This window comes from Bos indicus x Bos taurus, chromosome 23, assembly GCF_003369695.1.
Source record: "Bos indicus x Bos taurus breed Angus x Brahman F1 hybrid chromosome 23, Bos_hybrid_MaternalHap_v2.0, whole genome shotgun sequence".
Taxonomy (NCBI): domain Eukaryota; kingdom Metazoa; phylum Chordata; class Mammalia; order Artiodactyla; family Bovidae; genus Bos; species Bos indicus x Bos taurus.
Window position 1 is genome coordinate 49,264,952 of NC_040098.1, and position 17,495 is coordinate 49,282,446.

The window sequence follows — 17,495 nt, forward strand, 5'->3', positions numbered from 1 at the left end:
TCTGCCTCTTTCCACACGGGGTTCTGGGTGACTTTCTCCTCTTTCTTCAATTTTAACTTAAACAAACAAACAAAATGTTGTGTATTTGACTGCACCAGGTCTCAGTTAAGGCACACGGGATCTTTAGTTGGGGCATGTGGGCTCTCGTTCCCTGACCGGTGATGGAACCCAGGCTGCTGCATTGGGAGTCTTAGCCACTGGACCATCACAGAAGTTCTCCAGTTTTAGCTTTTCCAAATCAAAATCTCATGGACTCACCACCTTAACCAAGTGATCAGAGTTTGCATCCTAATCACGAGAAAATCACGAGAAAATCATAATGCATAATGAGATGCATTATGACACACACAACATCGCCTATGAGGTGCTCTTTTACTGGGATGCTTGGTGTGTCTATTTGTGTGGTGATTGCAGCCGCTGGCAATTGTTGTCTAAATGCATTAATTTGTTGGGGGTTGCAAAACGATGATCTTCTAATTTTACTATTTTTAAAAAGTTTTTTAGTTTCAAAAATTTAAAAAAGATACTCTTCACCTTACCTACTTTTGGGTTGCCCAGTTGTTCAGCTCATAATAGAAAGGCAGGATAAGTGTTTGATTTTGATTTCTTCCTTTTATTCATTAGTTTTCAAGATCATGAGTTGGTTCCTTTTGACCTTGTCATTCTCTGAAGATGATCCACTAGCTTTAAAATGTGTCTATATCATCACGACCCCATGAATTAAAATGTATTTGGTGAGTTTCAATCAATCACAGTTATTTTTGAAGCTCCAATTCCTTTACCTTTTGCTGGTGGGAGCCTCTTCAGTTTGGTTCCTGAGTCCTCTGGATAGGATCTTTGTGGTCTGTTTCCTCACTATCTGCTGTGACCAAAGTTTCAGGCTCATTTTCTACATTTTGTGCCTCAGACCAGAATCGGTCATTCCTCCAAGAAGCCCTGGTTTCTTTTAGTGAGAACTAGCATTTCAAGACCATGATCTGGCCACTAATAATGTTGATTGCTACTGATTGGACATTTTTTTTAGGTCTCTTCAGTGAACAGAGCTAGGATATATATATATATATATAAATGTAATATAATATATTACATATATTATATATAACATTTACATCATACAGTATAATTATATATAGTATAATATTATGTATTATATATTACATAATATAAGGCGATATATACATTTTTAAGCTAAAAATAAGATAAAAGTATCATGAGTTTATAACTGGTACTTCTAATTCAAATTTATGACTAGTATGATGAGTATTTTTCAGCTCGCATTTTCTATATTAAATCAATCTATCCTTTCATACTGAAAATCCTGATCTGAAAAAAATACAAGTGATGATATAATTATAATTGAAGACTTTCAGGGGCAAACCCCAATCAAAGCAAATAGTTCCTTTTGTCAGCCAATCTAAGCTTTTAAAATAAATTTGGAGAAATTAATAGCATTTTGGAGACTCATTAACTTAAGCCTGTGCACACATACACACTCAGATACACACACACACACACACACACACGATTGTCAACCCTTTGGATCCTGTATCTGTCAAGATGATATCTTATAATTATCCATTCATTTTATCTCATCTTGGGCATGCACATCAAACGCATGATTCAAATGATACTCAAATTAAAAAAAAAATAGAATTCCTGAAGTGCAGGGAGAGAGGACTGTACTTTTAATAAATGGTGCTGAGTCTGCAGGATATCTTTATGGAAAAGAAAGAGCAGTTTAGACCCTTGCTTCATCATGTGCAAAAATTAGTTCCAGTTATCCCAAGTGTTCAAAATAAAGTGTAAAGATTATTTAAATGTGATGAACTTTCTTTAAAAAAAGAGAAAAGGGGGAATAAGAAGAACAGTTTTCTTTAATTCTTTCATCACAATGGCCCCAGTTGCACAGGGATTGAATAAACACGCAATAGACAAAGCTGACAAATTTGCGACACACAGCATCTGTCTGATCTTTTCAGACTCTTCATTTCTGTACCGACTGAGGGTTCCTGGTAGAACATGTTATTTATAGCATGACATACCAGTGCCAGCAGTGAATGTGGGCCAACGTGACACATGGAGGTTGACTCCTTGGGAAGGAAAGTCTCCTTTAACTTTGCCTTGTTTCCTGTTTTTGCAGCTATATTTGCTGAGCGTGTCTGAAGCATATCATTTAATGAGTGCCTAGTCTGAAACCAATTTTACCAGCCAAGCCGGGACTACCCCTGACCTTTTCTAAGGACTTGTTGATTGCCTGCAGTAGAGCCTGCAGAGTGGGGATCACTATGAATTCTGAGAGCAAAAGGAGGTGAGCAGCCAGGAAAAAAATCTCGCAGGCCCAGAGCTCTTGCTGTGTGTCAGGCTGATCACACATGTGTTTATCATTTCATCCTCCAGAGAACATTAGGATGTAAGGACTACCATTTTCACTTTCCAGAGGAGAGTTCTGCAATTCAGGGAGATGAAACGAAGCAGACTCACGAGCGTGCAATCTGTGTTGTCGCGCTGGTCCCCAGCTCAGAAGGGCCCTGCCTTGGGTCTGATGCTCTATTATGCCCGTCTTGAAATACGTGGTAAAGAATCCACCTGCTATTGCAGGAGATGCAAGAAACACGGGTTCAGTCCCTGGGTCGGGAAGATGCCCTGGAGGAGGGCATGGCAACCTACTCCAGTATTCTTGCCTGGAGAAGCCCATGCACAGAGGAACCTGGTGGGCCACAGTCCATGGGTTCACATAGAGCTGGACACAACTGAGTGAGTGAACACACATATTAATATTTAGTTTACCTGATGAAGCCATGATATTGTAAATCTCAATATGTGTTTACCAGCCCCAAAGAGAATAACTTCCAGAGTCCAGATTTTACAGAGCCTGCCCATCTCTGGTATTAGCTAGTTGTGTGTCTGATTTTTCAATGCTTTAGGGCTGGTATTGGCCAGACGGAGGGCCAGCACACAGGGCTTACCTCCCTGGCAAGTCCAGGTGTTCGCTTGAAATTTAACACATGGTCAGATTGCTAAAGGCTTCCCTGGTGGCTCAGAGGGTGAGGAATCCTCTTGCAATGCAGGAGACCCAGTTTTGATCCCTGGGTTGGGCAGATCCCCTGGAGAAGGGAATGGCTACTCACTCCAGAATTCTTGCCTGGAGAAGCCTATAGACAGAGGAGCCTGGCAGGCTACAGTCCACGTGATCACAGAGGTGGACAAGACTCAGTGACTAACACACACTCGGATCACCAAGTCCTCTGTTTCTAGATATCTGTAACCGCACAGCACTACACTTTGGGGAGGGACGTTTTCTCCCTCTCCCCACACCCAAGAAGTGCCAGCTAGCAGGAGCTCTTTATTTTGGAAAATCTCCTAGAAGAAAGCAAAAGTCAAGGCAAGGAATGTTCATAGCACTTTTTCTGCAGGCATGCAAGCCCTGGATGATGGAGAATGGAGCGTCTGACTCGAGGACCAGGAGATTTATAGTTCATGCTTTTTCAGCCTTGGGAGAAGGGCATTGTAATGTCACTGAGATTTAGGCTGTTATCAGTGAAATAATTCTTTCTTGGCAGATATCTGAGGTTCAGGGAAAACTTAAAAAAAAAAAATCTGGAACCGCTGCAGGGCACAGTTGGACTTGTATAGAGGTGGGAATGGCTTCAGCTGGGGAAACAGGGTGTAAATACATGAAAGCTGAAATCATTTTCCAGGCAGAAAGATATTCGTTTTCAAAAGGGTGATGGAGACCAGAATCCCAGAGAAGTTCTTCCTGGGCTACAAGGCTTTAGGGGACAAGAGGTTACCTAAACCAGGTCCAGAAAGGTGAAGGGAGTGTCAGGGGACTGGACACACGTCCTGGACACAAGCGCACATGTGTGCAGGTATCGGGGTCTTAAGACCACGTGCTTTTTACCCTGTGTTGCTAGGCCATGTCCACCTCTTTGTGACGCCATGGACTGCAGGCTTCCGTGTCCTTCACTGTCTCCTGGAATTTGCTCAGATTCATGTCCATTGAGTTGGTGATGCCGTTCAACTTGCGTGGGGCCTCTCATTTTTTGGACTTGCCCCATGAAGTGTCATGCTGCTAAGTCACTTCAGTTGTGTCCAACTCTGTGCGACCCCATAGATGGCAGCCCACCAGCCTCCCCTGTCCCTGGGATTCTCCAGGCAAGGACACTGGAGTGGGTTGCCATGTCCTTCTCCAATGCGTAAAAGTGAAAAGGGAAAGTGAAGTCGCTCAGTCGTGTCCGACTCTTTAGTGACCCCATGGACTGCAGCCCACCAGGCTTCTCCGTCCATGGGATTTTCCAGGCAAGAGCACTGGAGTGGGGTGCCATTGCCTAGCAAGTGCTAAATATATCTTCTTTTAATTGAACCAGTGAATCATTTGTTTTTGCTGAAGACCCTGAAGTCTCTCAGCCCTGGATCTGAGCCCTAACTCTGCCTCTTGTCAGTTTCGTGTCCCTGGGCGAGTCGTGGACCGCCCGACCCTCAGGCCCCTCCTCTGTCCAGTGGGGGTAACACCTGTCTGGTCCATCTCCAGATTTATCGGGAGGATGAAAGATGAGGATGTACATGAGAGTGCTTGGAAAACTGTAGATTTCTATGCAAACAGGCTAGCAAATTATTATGGTCTGAATTGTGTCCCTCCCCACTTCCCTGTTCATATGTGGAAGTCTGGACCCCCAATATGGCTGCATTTGAAGACACGGCCTTTGAGGAAGTAACTAAGGTCGACTGAGGCCACAAGGCAGCCCTAATGAGATGGCACCCGTGTCCTCGTAAACGAGGAAGAGACCGCAGGACTCTCCCTGAATGCAGAGGCAGGGCTGTGTGAGGACTGAGCAAAAAGGTGGCTGTCTGCAAGCCCGGAAGAGAGGCCTCCCTGGGAACCAACCCTGCTGGGACCTTGAGCTTGGGCTTCCAGACCTGTCAGAACATAAACATCTGTTGTTTAAGCCCCCAGTCTGTGGTTTTTTGTTATGGCATTCCAAGCTGACCAGTACAGAATAAAGCCAGTGTTTACCCAGCCATTTAAATCTCACAGAACGTTTTTCTGTATATCTTTTTAACTTCAAACTTATTGTTGAAGGAGATAGGAAAGCATTATCAAGTAGTGTGTAGAGACTTGTTTTTTCAAGTGCTCGTGTTTTTTGCATCACGAAGCATTGCGAGTGGGTTTGTGCCTTGTCTGCCTGCTGCCTTGCCATCTACGAAGCAGGTGGAAAGTCTGACCATAAACACAGAGCTAAAAGCACAGAACAACTGCTATTCTTCAGAAGAAGCGCCTTAAGATTCGACCCTAAATCCTTCCCCCTCCCCCTCTGGCATGTTGTTAGAGCTTCTAGGGCTGATGTAATTTTTTTTTTTTTGCAGCTGTGATAAATGCTGTACATTGCTGGTTTATGATCGTGGTGGTGGTTTAGTCGCTAAGTTATGTCCGACTCTTGCGACCCCATGGACTATAGCCCTCCAGGCTCCTCTGTCCATGGGATTCTCCAGGCAAGAATATTGGAGCGGGTTGCCATTTCCTTCTCCAGGGGATCTTCCCAACCCAATAATCAAACCTGGGTCTTCTGCATTGCAGGAAGATTCCTTACCAAATGAGCTACAAGGGAAGCGGCTGCTAAGATAAGAAAGAGGCTACAATTTGGTGGCAAGAGTTTTTAGAAACACAAAAATGCCTGCAACCCTGACTCCGTGGACTAGTAAGTAAGGACACTCTGGTTACAGTCCGATTTGCTGCTCCAAGTGGTTGATGGGACTTTTTGTGCCTTTCCCCCACCCCTTGTTTGCTCCGTACTAATTCCTATCCTCTCGCACTGACACCAGCACCTGGGTCTCCCTCTTAATTATAGTAAGAACTGTAGAACACACAGTTCAGAGGGACCACCTCCTACGCTCACCCAGGAGGGCCCTGGAGCGCTGAAAGAGTCACTTGTCCTGTCGGTAAGTGCGCTGGGCACTCCAGCACTTGGCTTATATTGACGCTCTTTGGATTACCAACTCAGGGAGGGAAAATAAGGGCTCTTCTGGTCTTTTCTCTTCCATTTATGAGATATATTCAAATAGAGATTTGTGCATCAACATTCATAGCAGCATTTTGCACAGCAGCCTAAAGGTGGAAATAACCCAAGTGTCCATCCACAGATGAATGGATAAACAAAGTGAGGTATTCACATTCAATGGAAAATTATTTGGCCTAAAAAAGAAAAGAAATTCTGACACAGGCTGCACCGTGGATGAACCTTAAAGACATTATGCTTTGTGAATAAGCCAGATACAAAGGGACGGATACTGCCTTTGACCGCTTCTGTGAAGTGTTCAGCACCGTCAGATTCACAGAGACAGAGAGTAGAATGGTGGTTCCAGGGGGTGAAGGGAATGGGGCGGAGAGTTAATGTTTGACGAGTCAGCTGGGGAAGATGCAAAACTCTGGAGACAAGTGGTGGAGATGGTGGCAAAACAAGGCGAATGTACCTAAAACCGCTGAAATGGATGCCTCAGGAGTTAAAATGGTAAGTTTCACGTACATACGTTTTGCCAAGATAAAAAGAAAGGGCAAGTGGTACCTGCTTGAAGCTACTGCTCCCACCGAGACCAGCCCACCAAACCCTTAGGACTCTGGTCCTCCCCACCCCGACCATCAAAACCCTCGCCCTCACTGACAGGTGACTGCTTTGGGCACCTGCCTAAAAGTGGGATGGCTGGGTCGTATGGGAATTCTGTGTGTAACTTTTTGAGGAACTGCCGATCTGTGTTCCACAGTGACTGCACCATCTTACACTCTTGCCAGGGATGGCAGCGTCTTTGTTACGGGTCTACACCAGTGATTTACTGGATACCTTCCGATGCTCTATTAAAGCTATAAAAACAGATACACATTCTGCAAAGCACAATGGCACATGGGTCATTATTCACCATGTAAAGATGTGTTTTCTTCCTCTTTTCCCATCCAACTGGGTGGGAAGGGCAACAGCTTGGGTTGAGGGGTTCAGTACATAAAAATATTTGGTCAAGATAAACCAAACTCCTCGTCATCTACTGAAAGTAACCTTCTCTTCTAGTGAATAAACTCAAGGGATGTATGTGTGACCTTAGCACCTGGGCAGATTCCTGATATGGAGCTGCACCCTCAAGAGTGGCTGGGGGCAGCAGGTGGCCCCACACCTGGCCCTTCAGTGTGGCTCCTGTATGGGCTGCCGGGGGTCAGCAGTGACCCTGAGATTCTCCACTTGCATGCCTTTGGCATGGACCTCCTGATCCCTTTGCAAATAGAACAGAAATCCACACCTAACAAAGTGGGAGGTCCATGATCTGTATTAGTTTCTTTGGTGTTGAATCTATTTTTCTTTTTTCTTATGCCCACTTCACATTTGGCTTTAACGTCTTTAATGAGGCAGCAGCCTCATTGTGGTCTTATTTCTCTGGCTGGGTGATTGTCAGGCTCCCGGATAAAGAGCTTTCTGGCAGGACGGGTCCATGGTGAGAATGCCCGGGCATCTGCATCCTGAGCATCCTTTTGGGAGGTGCAAAGAAGCCATTCGGTTGAGCTGGGTGAGACCAAAGCAGATTTTTTAAATGTTTTTCTCACTTTTTTACATATTTGCTTTCCTACTGCTGACGTTCATTAGCCTCCTGGAATCTGGACGAGTAAGTCAGCTGAGCTGAGTAAGTTCAGGGAGGTTTCACCTTTTTCTTTCCACATGTTTTACACAAGTTTTCACTGCTTTGTGGCTGAGTGGCTGCTGTTGTTCAGTCGCTCAGTCACGTCCGACTCTCTGTGACCCCGTGGACTGCAGCATGCCGGGTTTCCCTGTCCGCTATCTCCTGGAGTTTGCTCAAACTCACGTCCATTGAGTGGGTGATCATCCAGCCATCTCATCCTCGCCAAGAGAAAGGGTAATAGCTCCTGGGATTCTCTCTCTCTCTCTCTCTCTCTTTTTTTTTTTTTTTAACAATTTCTCCAAGAATTTTTCTTCTGGCTGATGTTTTATTTCCTCACTTTTCACAAGGCAGAACATGTACTAAGAGTGGGTAGATTTTTTTGTGCATGTGTGATTGGTTAAGAGCTATTGTTGGTATTTGAAATACTCTTTTGACCTTGATGTGCTGGCTTGGCAGCAATCTTTATTGTGTAAGCTGAAGCAGAAAAACAATCATGTAAAACTCCGTGTCCTCTGTGATACTGGGCACGCTGTGCTCTTTATATATGAAACGCCACTAATTGCAGTACAAATAGGAGATGCTGTGAATTGGCGATGAGGCTGGTGGCGGCGGCGGCGGTATTATCCTCAATGTAATAATGTTTTCTGGCCAGAGTCAGGCTCACCCTTTTCTCTTTGCACATCAGTCCCCGAGACCTCGCTATGCACCATGTTCCGGTGGTATAAGGAGAAGACAGGTGTCCTGGCCTCCAGAAGCCTGGGGCGACACTGACAGTAAGCTGTGACAGATGCTACTGCGGACTCTTGCCCCTCATGGAGAGAGACTGCCTCTCCATCTTTCGTGGAGAAAAGAGGAGCTTTTGGGGAGCAGAGAGAGAGAGGGTTGGCAGAGCTGTGTCTCAACAGGGTTTCCAGAATTGTTGGCATTTTGGACCAGATGATTCTCTGTCATGGGGGCCGTGCTGTGCTTGGGGACAGATCCCAGAGGCCTGGGCCGAAGACAGAGATTTGTGGGTGTTGGTTGTGGACACTGTGGGTGAGATGGCCCGGGGGCCGGGGGCTGTGGAAAGGGGAAGCGTGAGGTGGGTGGGATGGGTCTGGAGAGTGGCAGCTGGGTCCCATTACTATACAGTCCCGTCTCTCACGAGCCCGTCCCAAACCCACAGGACATCGGAATTTTCTCCTGTTTCTGTCTTTTAAAATCCAAAGCACCCCTGTTGCACCTAAATGATGACCATCCTGGAGACCTTTCAAGTCTGACTGCTCTGTATTTCTGTTAGCTTTTCTGGGGAACCCCACTGTAAGCTCATTAAGTCTGGGGGGCCATTTCTGTGCCCTCTTGCTCTTTTTTCTCAACCAGTTAAACCCAGTTACAACTCCTCCTCTGAGGGCTGCGGGAGGCTTAGCTGACGATTCTGTGCTCAGCTGAACATTTTGACTGGGGGACAAAGTTCAGTTCCCCTCAGAAGAGCCTGACACCCATGTCCTTCCTGCCAGCACCCGGTGCTCGGGGCGACTCACTGATCAACAGGATTTGTTTGGTGACCCCGAGCCCTGATCCATGAGCAGCCTTAAAGGAGAACCTCTGTGACCTTATCTCTGAAAACACCCCTTGGCAGACCGGTGGTTTATTTTACTAAAAATAAGAAATGGGTGAACACTTTTTTTTTGGGGGGGGGGGCTACTATTTAAATAAATTGAATAAAAACAAAAAAAATCAGCTGGAAATGGATAAACAGCAAGGTCCTACTGCACAGCACAGAAAACTATACTCTATATCCTGTGATAAACCATAATGGAAAAGAATATTAAAAATGTATATGTATGTAACAATCACTTTGCTGTACAGCAGAAATTAACATATCATTTTAAATCAAGTGTACTTCAATAAAAAATTTAGCTGGATGTTGAAGCAATGTGTTAGAAAATAAAGCGCTGGCTCACTGTTTATTTTGGAAAAAAACATTAAAATTCGGTGAATCCTGTTGTAACTGGGGCTCAGCACCGGGACGTCTGGTTCGAGGGTTTCCTAGGTGAAGCTGCTGGGAGGACCGGGGTGCTGTGAACTGTCTTCTCTCCTTCTGGACTTATCTGCTGGGAGATGGGCAGCCTGTGACCTGGCTGCTTCTGAACTTTGACCCACTGTTGCAACAGGGGTCACGGCAGAAAGGGCAGGCCCCAGGCCCCCGTGCAGCTCACCCGCCTGTGGGCCAGGTGTCAGCGGCGTGCTCCGTCCGAGCTGGTGAGAGGTGTCAGTGCCCCCACTGGCTGGCTTTGGCGCATGGAAATGGTGTGATGCAGGGGGAAGCGGCATCTCCCTGGAGAGGCGAGTGTGACCCAGAGGGAGCGAGGCTTCTGCCATCAGGGCGTCCGGGCTCTGGAGGGACTTGCAGCATTGTCTGGGCCGCTCACCCCTTCTACTTACCCATCCAGTCTGTCCACGTGTTCTGGGTCACGCACTCTTCAGGTTAAAAAAATTTTTTTTGGTTTTATTTTTTTTAAAAAGCATTTTTAATTTTATATTTGAGTATGGCTGATTAGTGACTTTCCCAGGTGGCTTAGTAGTGAAGAATCCACCTGCCCAGGTAAGGCACTCAGGAGACATGGGTTCGATCCCTGGTCAGGAAGATCCCCTGGAGGAGGGAATGGCAAGCCACTCCAGTATTCTTGCCTGGAGAATCCCATGGACAGAGGAGCCTGGTGGGCTAAAGCCCATGTGGTTGCAAAGAGTCGGACCCGACTGAGGGACTAAGCATGCACACACATGTAGCTGGTTACAGTGTGGTGATGGTTTCAGGTGTGCAGCAAAGGGACTCAGCCACACACCGACATGGACCTGTTCTCCCCCAAACTCCCCTCCCATCCAGTCTGCCATGCACTCTTTAGCTTTTGCCCAATGCTGGGCCCTGGCTGATTTTGCTTCTTGTCCAACTTGCTGATTTAATAATGGCATGAATCAGAAGGCAAGATCAGCTTGCACCCACAGGCCGCACCCGGGTGTTTCAAGGCTGAGGCTCGAGCTGCATTCGTTCTGGCTGTGTGCTGCCTGCATGCCCACCCGCCCCACCCCCCGCCCTTACCTGGCCACGTGCCCAGCCCCCACGACTGACAGGGCAGGGTGGAGAGTGGCCTTCTTAGAAGTGAGGTTTCAAAGCTCCTTTGGGATGGGAGTGTCAGAGCTGAGAGGATGGGTGTGTTCATGCCAGTGTCCCCAAAGCTGTCAGCCTGGCCAGGATCTGGGGGGCTTTAAAGCATCTGGAGAAGCAGGAGGGCAGACCCCCCACCTTGGGAGTGAGTGCTTCCATTCAGAATAACGTGATTTTACATCGGTAGGTCCAACCACGCTCTCCTGTTATTTCCACGTGTGCCAAGTTTATAAAGTTGTCAGTTTCCATAACCTCAAGCGCACACAGCCTTTTCATTTTATTTAACTCAGTTTGCAGCGGGAGGTACACGGGAGCAGTAAGAGAGGTGCCTGGCGCCCAGCTTCTCCATCCTTGTCAGAGACCCGCAGGCACACCTGCTGTAAAGCCAGCCTCGGGTCCTTTCCCCGGGGCAGGCTGGGCTAGGGCTGAGGGTGGGGGCCGAGCAGACTGGACTTGTTTCTGGAACCTGCAGGAGCTAGCTGGAGGGGCTCAGCCTTCTGCAGATGCGTTACAATCCAGGAGACGTTAAAGCTTTCTAGTTTGCGCCAGGGAGCTTTTTATGTCTTCCTTCCACAGCACGCACCTCCCTTGTGTGGGAGCTGACACGACTGGGGAAAATTGGATAAACCTTTGGAGATGCAGAAAGTAGAGGGGGCCACAGGGGGCCGATCAAGGGACGCTTCGGGAACTTCCTTCTTGCTCCCTCTGATGGAGACGCAAAACCAAGGCCTCCCGCCCGCACCCTGCTTTGCTCAGCATGGAGCCAGCCCACTAGCCTGCCAAGAGCTGTGGAGACACGTGGCTGCCGCAGAGGCAATGAGTCAGCATCCCACCTGCCTCGGAGGCCCCGTGAACCCGCAAGGGTGCTTATCCCCCTGGGTTAATATTAACCATCCAGGTGGGCCCCAGGCAAACCCAGGAAGTGGGGCGTGGCGACCCAGGGCAGGAGGCTGGGGAAGCCAGGAGCCCAGATTCCTCTTAACCTGGCCCTTCAGCTCGCTCAGCTTCCCTCTCCTGAGATTCATTTTATCCTTCCCTGCTTGAAACGCTGCCATTGGCCTGACCCATGCTGGGGAGGGGCCTAAGACCCACAGTGCGTTTGTGAATTTCCAGAAAGGCTTGGCACAGGGGACTCTGCTCTGTTATGTGGCAGCCTGGATGGGAGGGGGCTTTTAGGGGAGAATGGATACATGTACATGAATGACTTCCTGGAGGCCCAGAGGTAGAGAAAAAGCAGGAGACTCGGGTTTGATCCCTGGGTCGGGAAGATTACCTGGAGAAGGAAAGGGCAACCCACTGCAGTCTTCTTGCCTGGGAAATCCCATGGACAGAGGAGCCTGGTGGGCCACAGTCCAGGGGGTTGCAGAAGAGTCGGACACGACTGAGCGACCGAGCACAGCACGGCACTTGGCTGACTCCCTTTGCGGTTCACCTGAAGCTATCTTAACGTTGTTAACGGGCTATACCCCAGTACAAAAGAGCTAGTTTAAAAAGAAGGAAGGGCTTCGGGCCAGAGCTGGGTGAGAAGTCAAGGTCCATGGCTGATGGCTCAGAGGCCTTGTGAGGGCTCTTCTCTGAGCCTCAGACAAGGAAAACCCACTTCACTGCATGTACAGCAGTGCCCCACGAGTAGGGGGCAGCTGGTACCTTCCTTCCATGAGGCTGTTTCCTTGCCTCTTTCTCCAAGGTCTGGCCTTCTGGCCACTTTGACCTAACAGGGGACCTTCTCAACAATTCTGCCGTGAAAGCTGGAGGTGGGTTTTATGCCCGGTAGTGAGTGGCTGGCTTCCCTTCCCTAGATGGGTGGGAGGGGAGGGTGGCCGTGTGCACACAGGGCGGGGGCCACCCGGGGGTGCTGTGCCGGGCGGCTCTCACCCACCACCAGTGTTGCCAGCGCTGCAGAGGGTCGATTCCCCTGTAGAAGGCCTTTCCTTTGCCAGCCCGCACCCCATCGCTGGGCCCGCGATGTCTCGACTCTGCCGTTTGGAAAAGTGAATTCTGATGGCCGTGAGCGAGTTCTGGAGATTTGGGGGAAAGGCTGAAGGGGGCCAGATGGGGTCGCAGTTCTTGTCCTTGGAGGCTTATCGCCAGCCGACAGATAAGCAGACTTGGCCCACATGACTCACAAGGGTGGCTTGACTCCTTCTGGGATTGTTCATGGCCAGTTCCCGGGAAATTGGGGGAAAAACAAGCAGAAAGAGGAAGGTTTGTTTGTTTGCTCAACAAATATTTACCGAGCTCCGTGACGTGACAGCCTGTTCTCAGCCTCGGAAGATGCACAGCTCCAAGCAAGACTGGCAAGTTCCCAGTCGTCCCGCCGTGTCCACTCCAGGGAGAGAGGACAAGACATAGATTAGGCATCCAAATCAACAAACAAGAGAATCTGCGAGCAGCCAGCGCCCTGGAGACAGAGAGCCAGGCAGTGGCTCTCAAATGTGAGACCCCATCACACTCACGCGGCGGCGGGGGGGCATTTAGAACACAGATGGCCTGGCAACCCCCCCCAGCGCTTCCGGTCCAGTGTGTCCAGGGAGGGCCCAGATGATTCGCCTTTCTCACAAGATCTCAGGTGATGCGTTGATCCTGGCCCCTGGACCATACTTTGAGAGCGACTGAGTAGGGTCTCAGGATAAGGGGGTGGGTGGGGGGAAGTTTAGAAAACCAGTTAGGAAGGATCAAGGATGTTAGGGCTGTTCACTTTTCTGATGGCTTAAGTGGCAGGGGTGGAGGCTGTATGTTATTTGCTGTATGTTACAGCCTTTTTGGAACGGACAGCGGCAAAGAAAGAAAAACAGAGTGTTCCTCTCATCTCTCTCTCACTCCACTTTCCTCCCTATTCAGATGAGCATTTGGAATCTCATTGTTCTGCGGAGCTGGCCATCTAGCTGGCCTCAAGGCATGGTGCTACTTTGTGGCCTAGAATATTCCCATCTATTTGTTAGTTCTCACGAAGCAGCCGTTTAAAGCCGATCTGGGTCTAACCATTTCAGGAACATCCCTGATACCAAAGGGAAGGAGGTCCTCGTTCGGGTTGTAACCAGCTCCAGGGCTCCCTGGGTCCAGTCTCCTCAGTTACCCATTGGGCAGTGGTGTGTGTATGTGTGGTTTTCTTTTTTAAAGTTATTGAAATACAGTTGATTTATATGCGTTAATTTCTGCTGTACAGCCAAGCGATTCAGATACATACATATATACATATATTATTCTTTTCTCTTACGGTTTATCACAGACTAGTGAATATAGTTCCCTGTGCTGTATAATTGTTGCTGTTGTTGTTTAATTAAGTCATGTCCGACTGTTTGTAACCCCATGGATTGTAGCCTGCTCAGCTCCTCTGTCCATGGGGTTCTTCTGGCAAGAATACTGGAGTGGGTTGCCATTTCCTTCTTCTGTGTGTTTTTTATAGATATATATATATATATCAGATCAGATCAGATCAGTTGCTCAGTTGTGTCCGACTCTTTGCGACCCCATGAATCACAGCACACCAGGCCTCCCTGTCCATCACCAACTCCCGGAGTTCACTGAGACTCATGTCCATCAAGTCAGTGATGCCATCCAGCCATCTCATCCTCTGTCGTCCCCTTCTCTTCCTGCCCCCAATCCCTCCCAGCATCAGAGTCTCTTCCAATGAGTCAACTCTTCGCATGAGGTGGCCAAAGTACTGGAGTTTCAGCTTTAGCATCATTCCTTCCAAAGAAATCCCAGGGCTGATCTCCTTCAGAATGGACTGGTTGGATCTCCTTGCAGTCCAAGGGCCTCTCAAGAGTCTTCTCCAACACCACAGTTCAAAAGCATCAATTCTTTGGCGTTCAGCCTTCTTCACAGTCCAACTCTCACATCCATACATGACCACAGGAAAAACCGTAGCCTTGACTAGACGGACCTTTGTTGGCAAAGTAATGTCTCTGCTTTTGAATATGCTATCTAGGTTGGTCATAACTTTCCTTCCAAGAAGTAAGCGTCTTTTAATTTCATGGCTGCAGTCACCATCTGCAGTGATTTTGGAGCCCAGAAAAATAAAGTCTGACACTGTTTCCACTGTTTCCCCATCTATTTCCCATGAAGTGGTGGGACCGGATGCCATGATCTTCGTTTTCTGAATGTTGAGCTTTAAGCCAACTTTTTCACTCTCCACTTTCACTTTCATCAAGAGGCTTTTGAGTTCCTCTTCACTTTCTGCCATAAGGGTGGTGTCATCTGCATATCTGAGGTTATTGAGATTTCTCCCGGCAATCTTGATTCCAGCTTGTGTTTCTTCCAGTCCAGCGTTTCTCATGATGTATTCTGCATATAAGTTAAATAAACAGGATGAAAATATACAGCCTTGACGTACTCCTTTTCCTATTTGGAACCAGTCTGTTGTTCCCTGTCCAGTTCTAACTGTTGCTTCCTGACCTGTATACAAATTTCTTAAGAGGCAGATCAGGTGGTCTGGTATTCCCATCTCTTTCAGAATTATCCACAGTTTATTGTGATCCACACAGTCAAAGGCTTTGGCATAGTCAATAAAGCAGAAATAGATGTTTTTCTGGAACTCTCTTGCTTTTTCTATGATCCAGCAGATGTTGGCAATTTGATCTCTGGTTCCTCTGTATTTTTCTAAAACCAGCTTGAACATCAGGAAGTTCATGGTTCACATATTGCTGAAGCCTGGCTTGGAGAATTTTGAGCATTACTTTACTAGCGTGTGAGAAGAGTGCAATTGTGCGGTAGTTTGAGCATTCTTTGGCATTGCCTTTCTTTGGGATTGGAATGAAAACTGACCTTTTCCTTTATTTGTTTGGCTGCACCATATCAGGTTGCGGCATGTGGGATCTAGTTTTCTGACCGGGGATGGAACCCGGCCCCCTGCTTTGGGAGGACAGAGTCTTGGCCACTGGACCGCCAGTGAAGTCTGGTAGTTGTGTTTTTGTAAAATAAAGATAACAAGCATCACAGATTAAAAGATTATAATTGACCTGAAGACAGAAGATATAACTTCTTCATCTCTTCATCCTCAGAATCTAGTAGCAAGCCTGCCCTAACAGTAAGCCATGCCTGCTTGTTGATTGCAAGTATTCAATCAATGATTTATCCACAAGCAGGCACTGCAGTAGGTGCTGGGGTATAAAAACCAGGCAGACCCGGCCCCTGCTCCCACGGAGCGCACGGCCTAGGTCAGGGATACAGACAAATCAACAGTCTCCCTGATGGCTCAGACTGTAAAGACTCCGCCTGCAATGGGGGAGACCCAGGTTTGATCCTGGGAGTCGAGAAGATCCCCTGGAGAAGGGAATGGCTACCCACTCCAGTATTCTTGACTGGAGAATTCCATGGACAGGGAGCCTCATAGGGTCACAAAGAGTCAGATATGACTAAGTGACTAGCACTTTCACCCCACACTACCGTGTAAGGTGCTGTCGTACAGTCCATACTAGGAGTGAGACAGGGCACTATGGAAATGTGTGGTCTAGGGAGGCCGGGAAGGCTTCCTGGAAGAAGCAGCAGATAACATGGAGGATGAGTGCGCTGGATAAGCAGGAGTGTGTGTCTGCTCAGGCCCAGAGGTGGGAGGCACACTCCCTGACTAGCATCAGCTCAGGACAGCTGGGGCTGAGAACTGGGGTGCGATCCCGAAGGGCCCTGTAGCGAGGGGCCAGTGTTACGGCATGTGGAGGACGCGTCTTAGGGGCCTCACTGGCTTGTTGCCATTTACACCAAGCACAAAGGTCCCGCCTTACGTACCCAGTGGCAGTCAGTCAAATACCCGGGGTGGGGAAACTTGCGGCGGTGCTGGCTGGACTCTGTTTTGAGTTGGCTGTGTTTGAAGGTCCTGGTTCCCAGCCTCCACTTCCTCCCACCTGTTGGACGGGGAGGGCTGGGCAAACCTGTTTGGGTGAAGGAAGAGCTTGTTGAACTCTGCACCTTCAAAGAGCCTTCTTGGAAGAGAAGTGACAGCTCTATTATAATGTGGTTTGGGGGTGAAAGATCGTGTCCAAAATGGTTGCTGAAACACCAAAATATGATTTTTGTGCCCAGTGAGGCGTAGCTGCCTTCCCGTGAGCTCTGTCTGCTCGCCCGGTGTGCAGGTCCTGGCCAATGACCTGTGACCTGGGGCAAATCAGTTAGTCTTTCAGCACCCAACTTTTCTATAGTTACAAAATGGAAGGTCAGGGGATGTTGTGTATAGAAATGAGACGGCGATTGTGAAAACACTGGACTCTTTCTGGACAACATCAGGAGTCCAGGGCATGGGCTGTTAGAGGCGTTTAGTTTCGCTGATGTGGCAATGGTCACCACTTCTTCTGTGTGTCTGGGTGTCCTTAACAGTTAAGTATGCAGCCCAGAATCTGTATCTGGTTTATTTCTGTAAAAATACTTTCTCCTTGCTTTTATATACACTTTCTCCTATTTTATTTATTCAGAGGCTAGTATGTTCAGAAACTTCAGGTTAATAAAACATCCCCAAAAGAAAGAGAAGGGGCCAGGTACAACTTTTCCAATTAATTTTTGATACACTTGGAAAAGCTGTGGATTTGCAGCGAGAAGTTTGTGTTTTGTGTGAGAAGTGTGCATCGTCTCAGAAACTCTTTGGATCCCTTGCTGTCCTTTCAGAAAAGGTGATTGAGATTCCCCAGGGCACCCCACTGCTGTCTCCAGCAGGCTGCACCCCCTTTTGAAGAACTCGGGTCTTGTTCAGACTTGCAGATTG

General features: G+C 48.0%; 1 long non-coding RNA gene across 1 annotated transcript in view; it reads left to right on the plus strand.

Moving 5' to 3' along the window:
• Positions 1-12,133: 12,133 nt before the first annotated feature.
• The window catches only part of LOC113881754, a 52,151-nt gene continuing 46,789 nt past the window's right edge, over positions 12,134-17,495 (plus strand). Inside the window, exon 1 of the long non-coding RNA XR_003508143.1 lies at positions 12,134-13,370. This is a non-coding gene — a long non-coding RNA (uncharacterized LOC113881754). The remainder of the gene's footprint in view (positions 13,371-17,495) is intronic.